At 37.2% G+C, this 24,495-nt stretch overlaps 1 protein-coding gene and 1 pseudogene across 5 annotated transcripts in view; both read right to left on the reverse strand.

The window, feature by feature from the left end:
- Nucleotides 1-24,495, reverse strand: part of SLC25A26 (solute carrier family 25 member 26) — a 160,045-nt gene that overhangs the window by 34,867 nt on the left and 100,683 nt on the right. The window lies entirely within an intron of this gene.
- LOC129034147 (developmental pluripotency-associated protein 4-like) lies at nucleotides 17,228-19,139 on the reverse strand (annotated as a pseudogene).

Genomic DNA, 24,495 nt, shown 5'->3' on the forward strand with positions numbered 1-24,495 from the left:
AGACAGTGACCACAGAAAGAAAATCTGTCTACCATTCAGGAAGGAAATGTCAATGAGAAAAAAAGATCAATGTCAACAGCCTGGACTAATTTGACAAGCTAGAATCTCAGAGAAGTTTGTTATCATCATAAACAGGCAGCCGGACCCCCCGAATGTCGAAGTTCCATAACAGTAGTTAAATACAGTTTTTTATTGTCACAAAAACATAAAAGCATCTGACACTATCCATTCTGAAACTCGTGTTATATTTCCAATTAATTATCAAAACAAGAACTTGACTGTGTAATAAGTTTCTAAAAGTTTTCTAAATTTTTTAAACTTTATAATATGTAATAAAATATGCCCCAAAAGACTAACAGTATGATTATGGATTAGTAAGAAGGTAAATATTTCATATTTATAAGATGAAAAAAGCTTTAAAATTTACTCTGACGATCCACATTAGCATCATTCACTTCTCAATTAAAATCACCTACAAACTGCATTGAATGCTATCTGCTCTTACTTGGTACTTAATACTTTAGATTTTGAATTCTATCATTAAACATTTTGCCCATTTCCTCTAATGAAAGTTATTCATTGAGTTGTTCCTTCAGTTTAAAGAAATAATTTTAAAATCACACATTTGGAATGGCCATACTATTCCACTGGGTATTTATTTTAAAAAGGGAGCCAACAGTAAAACCCAGCTTTACTCTCTAAAAGAAGATTGACAGTCTAAAGTAATTAAATATGCTATAAATGCCTAAATAATTAAATTTGCTTCTGACTTCTAGTAGTGAAATAGCCCTCATAAATTCCTGTGTGAAAATTTTTCAAATATTCTTCAAGTCAAAATTGTATCACACACTTGTTGTCATTTACAATATGAACAAACAATAATGAAAATGTGGTCCACACATGTGAAAGATGGGCTGCCAGCAAATACAGCTCCATAGCTAAAACAAACACTATTCCCAATGTCTGCAGAACGTGGGTCCCTCAGAAAGCTAGCTCCCTCCCCGCGTCTGGCTTGAAGTTACATAACAGTGATGTTTCTTCAAAACGTGGAATTTTATACCCCCAAACAGATGTAGGCTGTTATTCTAAAATGTTTTATAGATGAAGAAAATGAATAGCTGCACTCAGAGCTCTTATATTCCAAAACACAACATACCCATTTTATTGCACCTAAAGTTACAAAAGGGCTCACTGTTGTGACCTGTTTAATGCCTCCATTTAAGACGTTTTGTTTGAATAAGGTTGTTAAGACCCAGGGCACTAATAAGTGAGCGGCAGTAAACCCAGCTACCATCAAAGACACAGATGGAGGGGGAAGAAATCTGCTAAAATTCAACATGGATTCCACTTAGTAATAAACAGAGCAATAATTCTATACAAGAGTGCATGTGAGGATTCCAGGTGAAATAGGGATAAAATGAAATCTGGGTGTGGTAAACAGGAAGGGCATGTTAGATATCAGTAATGAAATAAAGAACAAAATTACATTATGAGTACACTTCACCCATCACAAAGTGTAGCACTAGAATTATCTTTGAAGCCAATCAATGCTTCTAACCCTGTAATCTTAAAATAAATGTAACCTAATGGTCCTTTAATAAACAGCAAAGTGATTTAGAATACAACTGAAGAGATATGAAGATATTATTTCTAAGGTATCGTTTAGCCCTAACATTCTATTTTCAATAAAAAAATTACATTACAATATCAATATATTTTTTAAAAATAAGTAAGACTTGACTGTAAGCTGCAATGAACATAATGCCACCACGGGTGATCTAGGAAGCCTAAGGACCAAGAAAGGCCATCTAAAAAGCTGTAAAAGCTTTCATAATTGGCAGAAATAACCCAGAACTCTCTAGCAATAGATTTAAAAAACACAGAAACCGTGTGCAAGACCTCTAGTTGAAGAACAGCATGGAATTGGTAGGCCTGCCACGTATAGCAGAGTGGATCCAAGGACTGGCCCATTGCAATTTTCAAGAGATCTACAAGTGATTCACAGAAGGGTCTGCTTTTCCTTGCATGACGATTTCCAAATCTAGTGGTTTAGAGTTTTCCATTCTACTGTCCCACTGACAACAAAACCATTCTTTTAAATACTCTGAACCTTTTCCAATTCAACCCCAGGGGTAACCAAGGACAAATAAAGTTGAAGACCTAAAAATTCCTTGTCCCATAGTGATAATTATTCTTAAAAAAAAAAAACAACAAAAGTGAGAACCATTCAAAGCTAGTCTGCTAGTATTAAACATAGCAGGAAAGAATTCCAATAGTAAATACCTTCTGATTTTTTTAATTAACAACTACAGTTTATTTATTTACACTGTACATAAGGAAAAGAGCATATACCCAATAAAAGAAATTAACCTAAAAGGAGGAAAATTGAAAGTGAATTACTCCTTAGGTTAATAAAAATATATTAACATTCCTAAAGCATCTTTCCAAAGAAAACACAAAATAAACACATGAGTAAAAGAATCTAACAGAGAAAAGGAGATGAGTGTGAGCAGTTTGATTCTTAAGTAAATCTTTCATATTTCAAGGCCAGGGGCATTAGGAGTATCTCCAAACACAACTCAGTACGTTAGTCATAAATGCTATCACTGAAGGTAATGATTAGATTTTCTTTTTCCACATTCCACAGAATCATCACAGTAATTTCGTGTAGATGGAAGTGGCTCCTAATGTATCAATTTACATGTTAGAGTGCCAGTTAAATAACACTATTTTGTAATGAAGATAATGGCAATATCAAATCAGTCTGTAATTCACTATACTTCTGAAGCCCTGGAAACAAGTTTCACTGTTTTTAAGAAGTATTTAAATATTTGACAATGACTTATGATAAAAATGCTCATCAAAATAAGAATGGAAGGGAACTTCCTCAATCTGATAAAATATACCTCCAACAATGCATGGCTAATATCATTCTTACTGGTGACAGACTGAATGCTTTCCCCTTAAGATCATGAATAAGGTAAGGATGTTTATTTTCACCACTTCTATTCAACACTGTGTTGAAGGTCCTAGTCAATGCAATCAGGCAAGAAAAACAAATAAAAATATAAAAGAAATAAAAAGCAAAGATCGAAAAGAAGTAAAACTGTCCCCATTTACAAATGACATGATTGTTTTTGCTAAGAATCTTAAGGAATCAACACACACACACACTCTCTCTCTCTCCAACAGAATTTCTAAATAGTAGCAGCAAATAAATGAAAAACAACTTTTTTTTACAAAAAATTATATTTACAATAGTATCAAAAGCTGATTCAAAAAGTTACATAAAAATGCCAAGGACGTGGAATAACCAAAACAATCTTGAAAGATGTAATAAAGGTGGAGTATTGACAATATTTGATTTCAAGATTTACTCAAACTACTATAATCAAAACAGTGATCAGAGTAACCAGGTGTAAGGATAAACAATGAAACAAAGGAGAGTGTTCATAAACAATATTTTCAAAAAATGGCACTAAAACAACTGAATATCCACAGCATAAAAATAAGACTTGACCCCACCCTCAAAACCCTACACAAAAATTAATGAGAGCTGGATCACAGACCTAAAGATAAAAGCTCAATCCATAAAGCTTTTAAAAGAAAACATGTGAGAACGGGTGATCTGTGGCTAGGAGGAAATTTCTGGGACCACAAGATGCAATAACCACAAAAGAAAAAAACTTTTGAAAAATTAATTTACATCAAATTTTAAAACTTCTGCTCATCAAAAGGTACTGTTAAGAAAAATCCCAATGGAATATTCTGCACAAATAGAAAAATCCAAAATCCACCACCAAAATTCATATGGACCTCAAGGTACCCCAATGAAAGTTGGAGGTCTCATACTTTCTGATTTCAGAAGTAGCTACAATGAACAAAACTGTGTTGTAGTGGCATCAAGACAGACATATAGACGAGTGAAATAAAACAGCCCAGAAATAAGGCTTCACATATACAGTTAAATAATCTTCAACAAGGGTGCCAAGACCATTCAACAGCAAAAGGACAATCTTTTCAACAAACGATATTGGGAAAAATGGATGTCCAGATGAAAAAGAATGAGCCTGGACCCTTACCTCATACCTTATATAAAAATTAAAGTGGATGAAAGAACTAAACATAAGACCTAAAACCACAAAACCCCTAGAAGAAAACACAGGGAAAATCTTCATAACATTAGATTTGGCAATGATTTCTTGGATATGACACAAAAAGCAAGGCAACAAAAGCAAAAAGAAATAAATGGGACTACATCAAAATTAAAAACATATGTGCATCAATGAATGCAATTAACAGCATAAAAAGACAACCTATGGAATAAGAGAAAATATTTGCAAATCATGTATCTGATAAGGGGTTAATATCCAGAATATATAAAGAATTCAACAAAACAACCAGATTTTAAAAGAGCAAAGAATTTAAATAGACATCATTCTAGAGAAGATACACAAATAGACAACAAGCAAATAAAAAGATGTTTATCATCACTATCATTAGGGAAATGCAAATAAAAACCATGATGAGATATAAACTCCCACCCTTTAGGAGGGCTACTAGCAACAAAAACAGAAAATAACAAGTGCTGGCAAGGATATGAAAAAAATGAAACCCTTGTTCACCAACAGTGAACAAGGGATAGGCAAGGCTGCAGTCACTTGAAAACAGTATGGCTCTTCTTCAAAAAAATTAAGTAGTAGAATTACCATAAAATCCAGCAATTCCATTTCTAGGTATACACCCAATAAAAAGGCAAGCCACAGAGTGGAATATTCGCAAAATGTGTATTTAACAAAGGACTTGCATTTAGAATATAAAAAGAACTGTCAAACCTCAACAATAAAAAGAAAGCTTGATTTTTAAAATGTGCACAAGACTTGAAGAAGCACTTCACAAAGGAAGATCAGTAACATAAGCACCTGATTCAACATTATTAGTCATCAGGGAAATGCTGAATAAAATCCACTGATAAAACAATTTGATGGTTCCTTAAAAAGTTAAACACAGAATGACCTTATGATCCAGCAATTTTGCTCCTGGGTATACAGTCAAAATAACTGAAAACAGACTCAAACAGACACTTGCATCCCAGCCTGCAGCATAAGTCACAATAGCTGAACATTCTAAGTACATTAACACATAAATGAATAAATAAAATATGGTATATACATACAACGGGATGGAGTATTATTCGGCCATAAAAAGGAATAAAGTTCTGATACATGCCACAATATGGATAAACTCTGAAAACACCATGCCAGGTAAAATAAGCCAGACATAAAAGAATAAATAATGTATGATTATAATCATATGAAATATCTAGAATAGGCAAATTCATAGAGATAGAAGCTACATTAGAAGTTGTAGTTTGTGGGGGAACTGCGTTAGAAGCTGTAGTTTGGCTGGGGGAAGGGGAAAGCAGGAAGCTCCGCACTTAATGATACAACCTTTCTGTCTGAAGTGATAAAAAGGTTTTAGGAATAGATAGTGATGACTGTTACACAACACTGTGAATGTAATTAATGATACTGAATCTTACACTTTAAATATTTAAAATGGCAAATATTATGATTATGGTAGTGTCAATTTTACCACGATTTAAAAATTTTTTTTTAGAAACCGCAATGAGGTGCCATTATCCACTAAAATGGCAGAAATCAAAAGACTGAGAAAACCAAACAACTGAAAGGATATGGAGCAACCACAACTTTCACACTTTGCTGGTGGGAACGTAAAACTTTGAAAGGTAGTTTTTTGAAAGAGAAATTTTACTCCTAGGTATTTATCCCAGAGCGATGACAATATATGTCCACAAAAAGATTTATACATGAATGTCATAACAGCTTTAATCACAACAGCTAACGTCCATCAATAAGAGAAGGGCTAAACAAATTGTGGTGTATTCATATAAAGGAATATTAGTAATACAATGAAAAAAATTATTGATACATTGCTATAACATGGACAACCCTTGCACAGGTTATACTGCAAAAGAAGAAACAAAAAGAGTGCAGACTATATGATTCTGTTTGTATAAAATTCCAGAAAAGGCAAAAATAACCTGGGCAGGCAGAATGGGACTGAAGATGAGAGAACTTTCTGGGAATAGGGAAATATTCAATATCATAAGGATATGTATTACACGACTATACATTTGTCAAAAGTATACATATATAATTTGTGCATTTCAATATATATGAATTTTACCTAAAAATGTACTGTAAAAAATATAATAGTAGTCAAGGTGAAGAATGAGCATAGACATAAATGAAATAAAAACGGCAGAATATTGATAGCTTTTGCAGGTTGGTGATGGGTACTGCATGGTTCATTATATTATAAACTCTGTTTACTTTGTGTACATCTGAAATTTTCCATAATAAAAAATGAGTGTATGTGTAAAGCATGACATTTGCATTATTAAAATTAATATACAAAAGCTCAACCAAAGTTAACTGTCATTAACAATTTGGAATAAATCTTCTGATTTATCTCAACACATTTAGTTTTAGGTTTTAATTTCTGGGGGTTTATTTTGTTTTAAACATTAGCATGTGTCCCAAAATTTGATTTCTCCCCCTAAACAATATCTTAGCTATTTCCATGTTGATTAATATATTAATAGATCTATCATTCTTTCTAATGCACAGAATTTCATAATATTTAACTGTCCCTCATTGATGGCTTATTTCTATTTTTCTTCCTCATAAAACACAACTTTTGTTTAATCAATCATTTCTAATGTGTAGGACATTCTAGCTGTATCATACAGACTGTAAATATTCCTCAACATACCTCACACTAATATGGTAGGCTAAGACCCAGCGTTAACATTTCCAGAGTACAATCATCCTTAGAAAATGCCCAGTGTGAACATCTGGGTGTGTCAGAACACAAAGAAATCTGCTGTTAGGTATCAAGTTTAACAAATCAATCAAAATGAAAATCACAAAATTACACTGGCTTTCACAGTTGAAGTGAGTGACTGTAATGCAAAATTCGATTTAAACTGATCCCCTAGCTAATATCCAATATTTGCTTTTAGATTTCATCCTATTTCCAGGAGTCTGTAAGCATTACTGACGCAGTGCAATTATGGTATCAAGATTTTCCAACACATGTCTGATTTAGCAAAATATAAAATACAATGTCACAGTAGATACAAGTTGTACCTCACCTAAAAATAAAGTTTAAAAAAGGAACAATTTTTGCTAGTTGAGGTTCTTAATAAAAGCAGGAACACTTGAAAAGTTATTAAAAATCTATTACTAATTCTACACATACACACATAAACATATGTTCCACTTATTTTCATTGGCTTCCTGGAATGAACTCTGTATCACAGCACAATTTTTAAAATTCTCACTCGGCAATCGGGATGATTCTTGTTCATGAAACCTGAAAACTTCTTGTATTGTAAGAAGCAATCCAAGAAGTTCATTTTTGGTTATTCACAGTCATTTCCAGTATTTTAAGTAGTACTGACTTCAGTCCTTTAAGAAAATAGCCAGGCAGTAGTTCAGGAAGGTAAACTTAAGACTCAGAAATTCCAAAACCAGAATTCCTATCAAAACGTTAGAACTCGCACAGGGTCAGGAAACTGCTGTTTTTAGTTAGAATTTGCATGCAACTTTAATCTTTTATCAAATATAATCCGGTTGCCTTAAGATTTTTTTCTTGCAGCTGAGAATGACATCACTGTGTACGGTTCCGTTGTCTTTCCCATCCCTAACTTTCCTTCCCTTTCAGCAGCACATTTTAGCATCTCTTTACTGAGACAACAAAGAGGGGAGAGGAAAAATGAGTGACCAATGCGTCAAGAAACAACAATAAAAGGTAGATTTTATTTTACTTATTATTCTATCAAATGTCCTTGTTAACAAAGGCATATGCTTATTTATCCAGGCTTTCCCTATTTCTGAGCAATTTTTCTGGCATCAAAGATGTTTTAATTGATGGTTTCCCAAATTCTAAAAAATAAAATTTTAAAACCTAGCCAGGAACAAGAAAGGTTCTCATCTAATATTCAAATCATTTGTATAGATACACCCTCTGTGCATTTATGCAAAATTACAATTAGAAAAGAATCATGAAAAACATTAATAAAAAGCAGCTTGTTGGGTGGTTAAGGCCCTGTGAACAGCTCCCTAGCTTCCTCCTTTCCCACCTGCCTACTCATCTACTCTCCTTCCTTCCTCCCTCCCTCCCCACCACCCCCAACTTTCCCAAAACAATCCAGTATTAAAAGCACCTTTGAAAGCAGCCCTGTTAACAAAAGATGGCAACCAGGAGGCTTCGTAGTAATGCAGCATGGACCAATTTATACTGCTGTATGGTCGGAAGACAGAAGGGGCTGAGGAACAGAAGAAAAGATAGTAAGCTTGATAGTAAGCAGGCAGGGGAGGTGTCTGGCTTACTTCTCATCACATCCAGCATCTCACCTAACAGGACACTCGATACATATTTCTTACATCAATGAATGGAGGAAAGGCAAAGAAAGGGACGAAGAGAAGGGAGGGGATAAGGCTAAAAGAGTTAGGGGAGTACCCAGGTCTTGTGGCTCATGGTCCAAGGAATAATATTACTGTTTCTACTCATCTACTGCTGATTTACAATATTTGTTAGAACAGTGTTTTGAGAGCAGAATACTAAGACAAAAGAAAAGTGAATATCAATTATATACAAAAAGGATAAAACACAAAAATCAATCCCATTCTTTACATTTATTCGTCAGTTAATCCAACAGGCCAGATAAATATGCACATATACACATCCCAGGAATTCCCAACTCTGTAAAGTCACTCCATAAATGCTTTCCCAATTAATTCTTATTTATGATAATAGAAAACAGAACTACCATCCAGATGTTGAGATCTACAAATAATCTGCTTTATACATTTAAAGAAAAGCCATGCTTCACAACCATAATTTGGAGCAGAATTTAGGGCATTTAATAAATGGGCAATTAACAGCCACAAGACACTGCCCCTAATTTACTGTTTTTTTCCCGGTTGTTACACAGGTGGGAACCTATTATATAACTTGTAAACACTCTACCACAAGTAATCAGTATTTGACCCTAATTACAACAGTTCATTTATATCAGCCAATTAAGAGATAAATCAGGAGAGAGAGAAAATAGAATGTAGGATCTGATATAGATTTTTAAAGTTGGTAGGCAAAATAAGTATCAGCTAATAAAAGTAGAAACAAGATATTAAACCAGATTTTATCAGTTAGCTTTGCTGCAGTAACAACACAACCCTCAAATCTCAGTGGCATACATCACACGTCTATTTCCCAGTCATATTACACGTTAGCTCTGGGTTAGCTATGGCTGCCCTCAAAGCTATGGCTTTTGCCCTGAGTGTCTTCTTACCCAGAACCCAATCGAGAAGAACACATCATATTTGAGACATGCTATTCTCAAGTAAGAAGGCAGAAGCCAGAGGGATGACAGAAACCGGCTACACCTCCTAAAGCTTCTGCTCAGGGCCAGGCGCAGTGATTCACACCTATAATCCTTGCACTTTGGGAGGCTGAGGCCAGTGGATCAGTTAAGGCCAGAAGTTCAAGACCAGCCTGGCCAACATGGCAAAATCTCGTCTCTACTAAGAATACAAAAAATTAGCCAGGCATGGTGGCGCACATCTGTAATCCCAGCTACTCGGGAGGCTGAGGCACAAGAGTCACTGGAACCCAGGAGATGGAGGCTGCACTGAGCCGAGATCATGCCACTGCACTCCAGCCTGGGCGGCACAGCAAGACTCTGTCTCAAAACAAAACAAACAAACAAACAAACAAAGCTTCTGTTCAGGACTGGTATACATCCACTCATACTCCATTGGCCAAGTCTCAAAATCAAGTCTGACTATGGGACAGGGAGACACAACAAATCAAATCACACTGCAACAGACAGGGAAGTATTATAATCTTCTCAGAGAGAAAGCAGCAAACGGTTGAGAATAATATATCACTCCTATAGGTCTTCTAGTTTCCATGCCAAATGCTGTTTTACCTACTATTGTTAAGTCTAGACAAAAGATCCACAACTGTTAACAGAAGGAAAACATAAAAAATCCAAGCCCAAAAAGATTCCAGAAAGAGTCAGACACAAACTCACCTCCCTTTACCTCCATTACTATTTTCAATCTGTCAGCTGCAACAGAACACAGCCCCGGGACCTGCAGACAGCTAAATGGAAGTGAAGGCTTGCACTCTCTGTAATACAGAGGAGGGAACTGGAATGTGTGTTTTTGTTTGTTTGTTTGTTTTTTGTTTTTCTAGGCTCTGGGCAAGTATCTGGAGACAAGCCTCTTTGAACCCTAGAACATGGACCATAAACTAACGGTTCTAAGAAAAGCCTGGCCCACAGAGATCTGATGACCCTTGGGTGGGGAACAGGAAAGGCAGAACATCTACATCTCCTTGAATCATTAGAGGCCAAAATCAGACCTGGGCCCTAATAAGGTGACCAAGAAAACACAACAACACATAAAGAGGCTGAGCATCCAGAAAGACAGGGGTCAAGATGAAGGGAATAAACCCCAAATCAAATAGAGTTGCTTGGAGAGAGAAAGGCCAGTATGAGTCAGAAAAATTAAGGGAAGCTAGGGAGATTTAACTACAGCAGAGAGAAGCTTTCCCACATCTAAAAACATGATTTTCCAAATAAACCATATAGTAGATTACATGAAGGAAAGAATGGCTCATGACAAAGATCCAAATTTGTGGTCTGGAAGGTCAAATGGAAAAAACAGCTCAAAGCAACAAAATAGAAATGACGATAGAAAAGATAAGAGACTTGGAGGACAGATCTAATAAGATGAACAGCAGTACCAGCTGAAGAAAGATGAAAAGACAGAGGAGAGGCAGTAATAAAGCAGAGGAATATTTGCTTGGACCAAAGAAAGACCTTGGTCTGCAGATTAAAAGAGCTCATGTTATTCTACACACAGATCTTGACACATCCTACTAAATTCCTGACTCTATGAGAAAATATTTTTACAAGCTTACAGGTAGGTAGAACATACTACTTCAGGAAAAAAAAATCAGAGGCATCAGACTTCTCACCCACGACAATGGAAGCCATAGCAATGGCTCTAGCAAAATACTGCGAGAAAAGTAGCAATCCCCAAACACAACACCTGTCACTTGTCCTGAAAAAAAAATGTATGTATGGATACTCAGAAAATACACCACCCACATATGTCATATAGAAAAACACCTGAGAAAGATCTCTGATTGAGGAACAAATGAATTAGAGACCTCTGGGGAATGACAGGAGAGACAAGAGCTGCAGGAAGTAAACCCTGTCTGTGCCTGCACCTGCTTTCTCTATAGATACACAGTTTCATGTATCTGTATCTATTCCACTAGATAGATAATAAAGTTCAAGCACTGGCTGGGCACAGTGGCTCATGCCTGTAATCCTAGCACTTTGGGCGGCAGGCGGATGGGTTGAGTTCAGGAGTTCAAGACCAGCCTGGGAAACACAGCAAGACCTCATCTCAAAAAAAATAAAAAAAGAAAATCCAAGTGCTGCCAAATTACACTTGTAAGTCTAATTCTAGAAAATCATCAACTGTAAGGCACATCTCAATTCCAGAGGTGCTAAAATGCAAAAAAAAAAAAAAATTGCTTTAGTTTTATGAAATATGGTAGTTATATACATTCAATCTAAATGAGTAATATTAATTGTTATGGCAACATGTAATAAATTCTAAATAAGAATACTTGAAACAAAACAGATGTACGGCAAAGTATTATCTGCTAAGGACTGAATTGAAACTATGAAACTGTCTCAGGAATATCAAAGCATTGGAAGAAGGGCTAAACACAGTAGGAGTAGGCACATGCTAAACTTCTTCGCTGGAGGCAGGGCGTGGTGGCTCACGCCTGTAATCTCAGCACTTTGGGAGGCAGAGGCAGGTGGACCACCTGAGGTCAGGAGTTCAAGACCAGCCTGGCCAACATGGCAAAACCCCATCTCTACCAAAAATACAAAACTTAGCCAGGCTGATTTTTGGTGTCGCGCACCTGTAATCCCAGCTACTCAAGAGCCTGAGGCAGGAGAATTGCTTGGACCCGGGAGGCGGGGGCTGCAGTGGGCCAAGATCATGCCATTGCACTCCAGCCTGGGCAACATGGCGAGACTCTGTCTCCAAAAAAAAAAAAAACTTTTTGGTTGGGTGTGGGGAAAGCAGAACAAGAGGAAAGTGAAAATATTCCAAAGTTAACACCTTACTGAGGAGGGATGTAAGCAGGAGACAGAAGTTATTATAGCAAAGACAAGTTGGTGGGGAAAGTCACATGTTTTATTTTTAAATAATGGCATATAAACGTTTCTGAGTACAGGGAAAGAAAAGGTCACCATTAATGGAATGGAAATATAGAGTAGAATTTCCAAAGTAACAAGACATTTTTTTAAAAAAGAAACCCAAAATAAATTGATCAAACCAGCAAAAACCAGATATAAGAAACTGCAAGTTAAAATATGCAGCAAAGAAAGCAAGAAAAAACTATATGACACATGAAGAAAGTAAATTATTCCATTAAAAGACCTATCTATATTCTGTTTAAAAAAAAACCACACATAAAACAAAATAAAGAAATGTTGGAAATAAAAGGATACGCATGGAAATGAGATTTAAAAGGTTAAAATGACTAAATGGGATTTTTTAAAGGGTATTAAGTAATGACAAAAGCCATGCTTTATGAAAATAGTATATCACAAACCAATACTTAAACTAAAATACAGCAGTTAAATGAAATACAAATTCAAACTACATAGGGATGTCTACTGTTTGCTGTATCAATCAACATTCCTTAAGAGTACTGGTGAATACAGTAAAAGAAAAAATAACTTAGTGGAAACATGGGAAAAGGAAGGGAGGAAGGGAGGGAGAAAAAACTTTTCTTACTCTCACACAATTACTTTTGCCCTAGAAAACCCAGAAGTTTAGATATAGCATAGTACCAGTTATATATAGATATCTAAACTAAATAATAATTAATAAGCACTTTAAATAAGGCTCTCTTAAAAGAAGAGATACTGTTTCCATATATGTAAATAATATCTAAATTATATTAATAATAAATCTAAGGTTTTAAAAAATGACTGAGATACACAAACTCTCACAAATTACTACCCAAGAAAAGGAGTAACCAAGATTTTCCCATGGATTCTGTTCTTGAAGGACAAACAGCTATAGGCTGGTAGTTTATCTTGGATCTGATTCCTTGCAAATCAGTGTGGTTCTTCCAGTATCAAAAGAATTTTCTTATAAGAAAGTTTCATATTTGAGGAAGTGTTGCTTAAAAAATGTATAGAAAGAATCATCCATGGCATTCATTTAACTTTTTGAATGGGCAAAAGTTTGTGTGGATGTTTCAGCAGTTTACAAACTTTGGGTATTCTGACCAAAAAAAATGCCTACCCACTCCCCCCACCCCACCCATTATATGTCTATTTACTTAAGGATCACTTATATAGATACTATCATCGTTAGCTAACACCTCAAGGCACAAGTTAGGATAAAGCACACTGCCTACAACAGAGGTAGAATACACAGAAATATATAGATGCAGATATGAACAGACACACATGAAATATATTTTGTATATATCCTACTCCTGTTGTACACTAACATTTAACACACACACACACACACACATATAACATACACACCATTTAAATAATCCTGATAATTGTGCAAAATTCTGACTGACCTGCTGTCACATCTGATTGGAACATCAGTGTTTTTCCCTGTCTACTCAGCATTTCCATTAGGTTGTCTCATAGATATCTTAAACTAAACATGTCCAAACTCAACTTCTAATCTTCCTCCCAAACCTGCTCTACCTACAGTTTCTCCATCTTAAAGATGACTATATAGGCCCAGTTGTATAGGCCAAACCAGACCCTGGAGTCACTTTTGACAGCTCGCTCTCTCACACAAACTGCATCCTATCTGCCAGGCTAACTTACTGGAAGCTCCTGATGTCAAGAGTGTACTGAAAAATGAGCAGAAAGCATAAAGGTAAGGATGGGGTGACAGTAGGCTGTCCTAATCAATCAAAGCCCCTAGAACAGCATCTGGCACATAGGAGGTTCTCTGTAATTATTTACTGAAGGATTAGATCTCTACAAAAAACATATTAAAGAAGTTATAAAGATCAATACCACAGCTTTTAAATCTAGAAGTTAATTTATAATCTCTACCTACATCAGTATTGAAATACATTGGAGAAACTGATGCCTATAATCCCAGCACATTGGGAGTCTGAGGCAGGAGGACAGATTGAGGCCAGGAGTTCGAGGTAACAATGATGGAGCAAGGCTCTAGCTCATAAATAAACAAATAAGTAAAACTGAGTAAAGCAGGAGGAAAAAAACTGGAACAATCTGTCACAAAATACTAATGGTCTTTTAGTGTCTGTTAGTGCCTTTCTTCTTTCAATTTTCTTACATTTAAAAATGTAATAAATATCCAATTCCTTTATAATAGAAAAATTTCTTTTAAAACTCTAATGGAAACTGATCTCAACATTGTCTAACACTTATATTCATCCTTGGGGGTAAGGAAATAGGGGGAAAAAAGGGAGAACTAGTTAAAAGCAAACTGATCACAATGTTTTTCATTATTAAGGAGGCACACACTCCAACTTGCTCCTGGGGTAAACAATCCTTTGCTTTTCCAATTCAGTACCACTTACATGCATAAAATTTGAATGACTTTCTAAATGTGTTTGGTTAACAGAAGGATGCAGAATTTTAAGACAGTGAAGAGGTCCTTAAGTATGACACATTAAAAAGAAATTTACAGAGAGACTCCAAGAGGAGAGAAATAAAAATTATGGTATGCATGCAAATTAAATATGAAAATGGAAAATCTTTTGCAGAGAACTTTACAGTAAGCTCTTATTTTACTGAAAGGGCCACTGACTTAATATGAAATTCCAATGTAAAAACCAAAAAAGTCACATCTCCATATTTCACGTCTTTAAAATCAAGGTAAGAATAATAATGGCAAACCCTTAGTGATCACAACGTGCCAGGTGCTGTCTGAAGCACTTTACATACTTCACAAATACATCATAATACATAACTAATTCTAATGAAACTTTTAAAAAGCTAGGTGGCATATATTTTGGATTTTTAAAAAGGTTGGCCAGGAGAAAATAATACTGTAAATCACCTGCTCAGAGGGTAATTTTTCCTTAAAGATATGTTCTCCTAATCCAATAAGGAAATATTAAATTTCTTAAAACACTTTAAATGGTGCCATTTAGACAACAAATAGAAAATTAAGGGCATAAGTCTAAATGCAAGTAATTTTATTAAAAGAAAATCTTATAAAGAGAAACTAAGTGTTTTACTCCTAACTAGGAAATGTTCAAGACACACAAGCTTTATTGATTAAAGAATGTATATTACTTCTATAAAGATGCCTAAGTTATTTCTTGAATGCTGAGAGACTTTAAAGATCTTTTAATATAGATGACTTTAGCAGCTGTCGATGAATGGAGGTATTGTTAAATAGGAAACAGAAGTGGATCAGCTGACAGACCTTTTAGAGTCCTATCTTCAAAGGAAAGAGGATGAAAATAAACCATTTAAAAATATGTGAGCTGATGAGGAAATCTAGAGTCCACAGCTGATCTCCTATTTATTAGTAGGTAATGTGTTAGGACCACATGCTCTGAGTTTATGACTATGAAGGTCTAACACTGATTCACGTGAGGAGTGCCTCATAGAACCAGCTTTCATATTAAATCAAGTTATATGGGGAAAATAGTTGAAGTCTAACTATAAAGAAACACCTTCCGTATGAAATAACCTGTTCTTTGAATTTGCATTTTAATAGGACTTTTATTCTCTTTTCACATCATTACAAAAGAATGCATCATCATCACAATACTAAACAAAACACAAAACAATCTGCACAACTTTTTTAAGGGAAAAATGTGTGTACTGTCTATTACACTGAACGATTCTGACCACCAACAACCAATGGCAGGCGGGAAGGAATAACACTGAGACCATAAAACCATCTTGCTTCTTAACAAACTTTCCTCCTTCACTTTAACATTTTTGAAGATCCTTTCCCAAACCTATTAATTCCGTATCATGATGGTTACAAATTTTCCAATTCCGCCACTCCTTTCAGCACATTATTTTTTGTATCTTCATTAAAGTGGAAAAAAAAAAATCCCCTCCTCGTAATAATAAAACAATGTTGGAAACAGACATTAAAACACAGGACAAGTGAGAAACAGATCTGTCCTAAGACTCACAGGACTATAAATTTAGGAAGTACACAAAAAATTACAAATTAAACTCAATTTGATACATTAAATACGTGTAGCTTTTTGTATGTCAATCATACAACAAGTGGTTTTAAAACAAATGATCCAAACCATACCACCAATAAACAAAAAAATAAGCAAATAAATCATGAAAAAAAAATCATTCTTTTTGGATTAATCCTTTCAGTGAAGAACACTAACAATTATTTGCATTGTAATGAATACAGTTCCCTAAATATAACAAATGAATTATTTTATATACACGTTTCATTTTTATTTTTGGAGAACTGGTCAATGAATATATTTTAAGTTCAATGTACTATATATTTATGAGTGGGAACCAACCTTAACCATTTTTAACAGCAGAAATATATAAAAACAATTATAAGTGGAAATAATACGAAGTGCCTTGTGTTTTTATCCTGGAGTCAAACCACAGAAATCTTAGGTTACTAAGAAAACTTTGAAAAACATTATTTTGAATATTAAAAATCATGCATTTTGGGGAGGGAGAGAATTAATGGCCTTTCTTTGCCTTAAAATGCTTTACAATTTATGAAATATACAACTGGAATGGAGCAACTCCTAAAATAATCAGTATTGTGAGGAGGGAAATTGAGCACAGACACAAACTACTGTTTCTTCACTCAACCTGTTCCCAATGCTCAGCTGAAGAAGTTCCCACCTAAAAGAGCAGAAGTCATTCTATTTTAGAGGGGTAGTATGAATGACTTTTTCTATGTATTAACTAGGATTAAATGGTAATTTGTAAAATGCTTTTCCATTTTTAAACATGAGAGTCTCTATCTGAAACCACAAAGCAGCAGGTACTGCCAGGGTCTTAGGCTAACATCTGCAACCCACCAGTCTGCATGGCCTATAAGTAGGCGTGGAGAGGACCAGAGTTCACCTGTCAGCAGCACCACAGACTCGACTGTCCGGGCTTTCTGCCATTAATTACCAGAGATGTGCCCTTCTTCTTGGTATTCCTTTTCCGCTGGAGGCTTCTGAAGATCTTGTTCCTATGAACACATTTGGGGCTCAACATACTGTCTGCAGGGTGTGGGAGTGGAAAATTGGAGGCAGGAAGCGAGAGGCGTGCGTGCACTCACTCTCCCTTCCTGCTTCTCGGGAACCCAGGCTTGTCCAGCATGAAACTGGAGGTGAACCCAACCATCTGTGTCTGCAGGGAGACTTCTCCCATGGACCACACGCCACTTGACACCACTCTTGTGGAGATTCCATTCACTGCCTCTGGCATCCCTGCCCTGGCTGCAATTCTGGCCCAGGAGGCCAGCAAAGCCTCTGGGGCAGAAGTTGTCACCACAACTGTATTAACTCCTTCAAGGAGAGCAGCGGACTCTACCAGGGCAGGCAACACCTCCTCAGGAAGAAGAGCCACTTTGGGAGGATGCATCTCCTCAGAACTTTGCAGGGACATTTCCCCCTTTTCCACCTTTGATTTTTTTCATAATGTCTTCCAGATTCTGGCCTCTTTTTCCTGTGCTAGGAATATCCTTTCGATTTGGGTAGGCAAAAGAACACAGGCCCTTATGTGCATCTAATTTCTGGTCTCTGTGCTCAGCTTTAAATGGTGGCACCAGGCCCACAAAATGTACCAGTGAATCTGATTGACACTGGTACATTAGAAGAAATGGAGGGATTGGTATCATCTTCTGAGGTTCTGGGTTGTCAGTGCACTCTGCCTTCTTCTTTGGACAGAGCATTTGGTCCCCTTCGCTGATGTTCCTGGCAAAGCAACTGTACTTGGTGCAACATTTCTTTCTAATTAAAACATATTAAATACAAACAAGGAATGACCAAATACTGTAAGAGCATAAAATATACTTTCAAAGCATATTAATTCTGAATAAAACACAGTACATTTACTGATAGAGATCAAGGCACATATCTGTATTATGTGTATTTTTCAATTTGACACAAAATCAAAATATAACTGTGTAAATACTTGATTTCCCAAAAAAATTTGTTACATGTTAATTTCTTTCTCTCTCTCTCTCTTTCAAGAGTCTCGTTATGTTTTGGGCTCAAACTCCTGGGCTCAAGTGATCCTCTTACTCCAGCCTCCTGAATAGGTGGGGCAACAGGCGCACCACTACACCCAGCAATACCTTTCTTTCTTGATGACTAAATCATTACTTACCTTTCCATTATTGACTTATATAAGAAAGAAATGAACGGATGGAAAGGACAGTCATAACAGAATGAACCAAAAAAACCTAAGAGCTCTTTAAAGAGTATAAAATTTTTATGGAAAGTCTGTAAGTAAAACAACGTGAAAGTTAAAAGAAAATCTTAGTTTAATTCAATCTCCACTAACACCACAAATATTAACCGAAGGCCCATAAGTGCCCAATGCTAAGGTAGACTCCAGAGATACAAAATGATTAAAACAAGGTATTTGGCCCCATAGAGCCTACAATCTAAAGGAATCTCTTTTTCACATTTTTAAAGAATAACACATTTCTCTACTAAATAGAATTTAATGCCTTCATATCCCCATGATTATGACAGTGCCTGGCCCACTGTGGGCACTTAATAAGAAACTGCTGAAACAGTTGAAATGAATTACAGCATAGCTTGAAATGGCACTAAAAGTTCAACAGCATTTAAGTAGAGTCTGGCTGCTTCCTCTCCTAAAGGTTGATCCTTCTCAAACTCCAAAGCTGCAAAAATCATCAGATGTATGCTGAAGTTCTGTGGACTCCACCCTCACCTCTAGGCCCCACCCACAGCTGCAGAAGCAACTCAACAGAAGATTCTGAAACCAGTTCTGTGGTGCCCAAGGAAAAGTCAAAGCCCATGTGAGCTGGAGAGGGACACAGGCATGGTGGTGGTTTAGGAAAAGACCAGTCAGGAGGTTTCTGCCACAGAGTGTGAGAGCATGGGAGATGGGAGTCTGAGCTAAGTTAGTAGGAGTAGGATTTGGAGATGGGAACCAGCATAAGACGCATTTTAGAAGAAGAGCTGGTAGAGCTCTGGCAATTAAATGTGAGGGCTAAAAGAGAAGTCAAAGATGAGAAGAGCAGTGTACATTGGTACAGGGAAGGATAGGGAGTTTGATATTTGGGCTACAGTTTGCTTTTCCCATTAATAGGATCTGTGACCTTGATTTTTTTTTTTTTTTTTTTTTTGAGACAGAATTTCACTCCATCACATAGGCTTCCATAGGCTAAAGCCCCAACCCCCAAAGCCTATCCTTCTCCTGGGTTCCCAAGCTCAGTTAATGTGTTTACTACACATCCAGGTGGTTGTGCCAGAAATCTGTGGATCCTTCTTGGCACCTCCTTTCTCTTCACAAGCTAGCAGCCAATCCTATCTTGTGAATTTGCTCTCCTAAATATTTCTTCAATCTATTTCTCCCCAATGTACTCCTAGTCCAAGCTACTATTACTTTTCACCTGGACAGCTGCAACACCCTGACTCATCTCTGTTCAACCTCTTTTTACCCCCCCACCATGTTCCATTCTCCAGAGGAGCCAGAGGCAACATTAAGAAAACAGACCAAACTGATCACCTGGAGTTTCACCAGGCTGGAATGCAATGGTGTGATCTTGGCTCACTGCAACCTCCACTTCCCAGGTTCAAGTGATTCTCCTGCCTCAGCCTCCTGAGTAGCTGGGATTACAGGCATGTGTCACCATGCCTGGCTAATTTTTTTTGTATTTAGTAGAGATGGGGTTTCACCATTTTAGGCTGGTCTCAAACTCCTGACCTCAGGTGATCCACCCACCTTGGCCTCCCCAAGTGCTGGGATTACAGGCATGCGCCACCGTGCCCAGCTGACCTTGATATCTTTATTTCCTTATCTACAAAGGAAACTTATTAGACATCAAGATATCTCAAGTGACTTCCAACCTTAACGTTTTACCATTCTAAGGTTCCAAAGGCTTTAAGTTTTGTTGGCTGAGAGAACCATGTACAAGGCACTGACAGGGACGTTCAGAGGTGTGGTACTGAAATAAAGAAGATTTCACATTTGTGTGAGACCACAGATGCTTAAAAAATGATTTTGACTACAGATTATTATTTTAGTTTAACTGTTTCCTGGACTGTAACAGGGTGAGTGGAAAGAGCAAAAGCTATGAAGCCAAACAGATTCTTGTTAGAATCCAGATCTGCCAAATGACCTTGAGGAGGCTACTCAATATTCCCTAAGTCTCAGTATTTAATCCACCAAAGAGAGGCACTAACTGGGAAAATAAGAGACAAGAAAGAGCTGGGACTTATGTTCGCTGGCAGCTTCTCTTGAGATGGCTCTGCAGAGTCCCTTATTTTAAGGCTTTTATCTTCTCACTTTCCTTCACTGCTGCTGTCATGTAAGATACTTTAAAATTTTAAGAAGAAAATGATTTGTTAGCATAATCTGTGGTGGTTGAAGATTTCTGTTCATTGGACATTCCAACAAAAATGTTAAGACTCACAAAGCTGCTGAACCCGAACAGGTTTTTTGTTTGTTTTCTCCCAATTCCATCTGATATTTCTCCAACCCAGACAGGTCCTCTAGCTCCTAATCCGTATGTTCCAATCTCCACTCAGTATCTCCACTTAGCTATTTCACAGGCACTCTGTATGTCCTGCAATCTAGCCCACAGGCTGAAGCTCCAACCCCCAAAGCCTATCCTTCTCCTGGGTTCCCGAGTTCAGTCAATGTGGTCACTATGCATCCAGGTGGTTGTGTCAGAAATTTGTGGATCCTTCTTGGCACCTCATTTCTCTTCACAAGCTAGCAGCCAATCCTATCTTGTGAATTTGCTCTCCTAAATATTTCTTCAATCTATTTCTCCCCAACGTACTCGTAGTCCAAGCTACTATTGCTTTTCACCTGGACAACTGCAACACTCCGACTCATCTCTGTTCAACCTCTTTTTACTCCCCTACCATGATCCATTCTCCAGAGGAGCCAGAGGCAACATTAAGAAAACACACCAAACTGATCACCTTCTGTTTATAAAACCTTCAGTGATTTTCTGTTGCATTTAGGATGAAGGAAAATGTCTTTCCATGGTCTTGGAGGCCCTGCATGTGCTGGCTCATTTCCAGCCACTGGGCTCTCCTTGGTGCTTTACCCTACACTGGCCTTATCCCCGTGGCCTTCTTACATATGATTCCTCTGCCTGGGCTGCTGGGCCTTCCCTGCACCCCCTTATCACCTAGTTAGTTACTATTCATAAATCAGAACTCAGACTCAACAGCATACCCTCAGGAAAATACCATTAACTGGTCCAGACTAGATCAGGTGTCCTACTTAGACATTCGCATAGCACCTATAAAGCACTCATTACATTCTAATTAAACAATGTTGGTTTCATTTACCAGACTGTGAACTAGGCAAGAGGCAAAAGCAAGGCCCACATTGATCTTCTTAACAGATGTTTTCCCTATGCACAGTACCTGGTACATATGAAAGATTGAATATGCACTTGTAAATGAATCCATGAGCTAACCACCTATCCATCCATCAATCAATCTACAAAACCTCATTAAGCTACTATATAAACAAGACAGGCGTGCATCATGTGCATCACCTCACCTTTCTTTAATTTTTATTTGATTTTTATTCTGGCTATCTTTTATTTTTCACTGAATATATGCCTTATGTCTCCCATAAACTGAAGCTGCATGAATGCTTCTGAGGGAAATGCTTGTACTAGAATTGTGGAAACATTGAAGGAGACCAAAATAAGGCGAGGGTTAAGTCAATCCTCCAACATAAAGAAAAATCCAATCTGAAATTCTCTCAGAAGGACCCTCTCCACCCCCTAATAAGATGGTATATAAGCCCAAAATTCGAACTGCCTATATGAGTCACATTTATTTGTGAATTCCTGGGTACATACATACACCATCAAATCTGTTTTTTCTCTTGCTACTCTGTCTTTTGTCGCTATAATTTGTAGGCCCCCAACTACCAAATGTAAGAGACTAAAGAAAAAAGATTTTTTCCTTCTCCCAAAAGACAGAGAATATAAGGCAAAAGAAAAAAAAAACTGTGCTTATAAAAGAACTTTAATAATGAAACCACCTTTGCAAAAATTACGACAGTGAGAAAAATCTGACCTAACCAACTCCATCTTGCTTCTAACCTCCCAAGCTGCCCTTGTTCATTCCTGGGTGTAGGCCAAACTAACTTTGGGAGGAATTTAGTTCAGAGTTTAACTTTGAAATAAAGATGGTAACAGCCCCTCCCTGAAACAAACTCCCTCCTCGCTTAGGGACCAGATCCCCTTTGTAAAACTAACAAATTAGCCACATGATTAGAAATTATGGCTCAGGAATCATGCAGCCAGAGGCCACAAGATTCCTAATCTCCCCAATTGCTCCCATGGATAACATTACTATTGTAAGACCTAAGACTGGTGTTCGAGGTATTTTTCAGACTCTGCATTCTGATAGACCAGCTGGCATCACTCAGACCAATGAAACCTGGCTCAATTAGTTTTGCAATCCCACTCAGGAACAGAAGACAGCAAGAAAACCAGCTTCAATCCACTAGGATTACATCCCTCACTCAACCAAACAGCATTCCCCATTCCCTAGCCCCCTGCTGTCAAACTATACACACACACACACACACACACACATTTTTTAACAAACAGGGAGTCTTCTTAAAAATACACATTTTTTTCACTGCCCAGGCCGGAGTGTAACGGCTATTCACAGGCACTATCCCACTACTGATCAGCATGGAAGTTTTGACCTACTCTGTTTCCAACCCGGGCCAGTTCACCCCACCTTAGGCAACATGGTGGTCCTTGCTTCCAGGAGGTCATCACACTGATGCTGAACTTAGTGTGGACACCCAATTGGCATACTGCTCTACAGCCCAGACCTCCTGGGCTCAACAGATCCTCCTGTCTCAGCCTCCCAAGTAGCTGGGACAACAGGCGCACACCACCACACCCAGTATGTCAAAACTACCTTTATTTTAATTAATTATTTTTTGAGACAGGGCCTCAGTTTTTCACCCAGGCTGCAGAGCAGTAGCACAAACAAGGTTCACTGCAGCCTTGACCTCCCAGGCTCAAGACATCCCTCACCTGAGCCCCCCAAATGGCTGGGACTACAGGCATGCACCACTAGGCCCGGGTAATTTTTGTATTTTTTTTTTTTTTTTTTTTTGTAGAGATAGCATCTCACCACATTGCCCAAGCTGGTCTCGAACTCCTAAGACTCAACCAATTCGCCTGCCTCAGCCTCTCAAAGTGCTGGGATTACAGGCCGAACTATCTTTAAAAAATCCCAGCCTCTGAATTTTCACTGAGGCTGAGTAATAATAAAACTCTGGTCTCCCGTTTACCCAGCTCTGTGTGTATTAAACTCCTTCTCTATTGTAATTCCCTTGTCTTGATAAATTGGCTCTGTCCAGGCAGCAGGCAAGAACTTGTTGGGCGGTTACGATAACTGATATAATACATTATTTTAGACATAGTGTATTAATTAAGACCAGAGTATTATTTTTATCACTATAAGGTTGATTGGAAAATATGGTTTTAGTTCTGTCAAAGCCTGTTAAAGGCAAGACACTCAATACCAATGTGGCATCTACTAACCCTCTCTCTTCCATCACCCCTTCCATTGCCCCACCCGATCTGAGGGAATGACCATATTTACACACATCTGTAGCCTCATGCTGTTCCACCTCAGAGAGGAAAGAGGAATCTCCACTATGCCTATTTCTAATGCTCAGAGCAGCTACTATAGTACATTCCTACTTCAAAAAGGCTCATTTTCAATAGAAACCTTTGTAAAGAAATGAGTTTTATAATACTTTACTTGATTATCTTGAAATTTTCATTTTGATGCAATATAAACTGTAATAATTAAAAACCAAGAAGGTAAAAAAGAGATTGGGGGAAATTTGCTTCCACTTGATCACAAAACCTAACTAGAAATGTACTATTAAAAACTTGCAGAAAATTCTTTATATCAATGATCTGTGGTCTTCAATATCAGGCACCCAAAATAATTGAAGTCTAGAATGAAAAACTCCATCTAGCAACTGATAAATTATTTACCACTGACTGAGTGCTGAGCTATAAATTTAGTTAGAAGTTTAAGCCATGGCATACGTATAAAACTTCAAATTCTAAGTCCACATTCATTTGCCCATGCATGTTTGTTATTAAAACCACATGTTGTCACTGAATCATTTTATAG

The sequence above is a fragment of the Pongo pygmaeus genome, chromosome 2 (assembly GCF_028885625.2).
Source record: "Pongo pygmaeus isolate AG05252 chromosome 2, NHGRI_mPonPyg2-v2.0_pri, whole genome shotgun sequence".
In the NCBI taxonomy this organism is placed as follows: domain Eukaryota; kingdom Metazoa; phylum Chordata; class Mammalia; order Primates; family Hominidae; genus Pongo; species Pongo pygmaeus.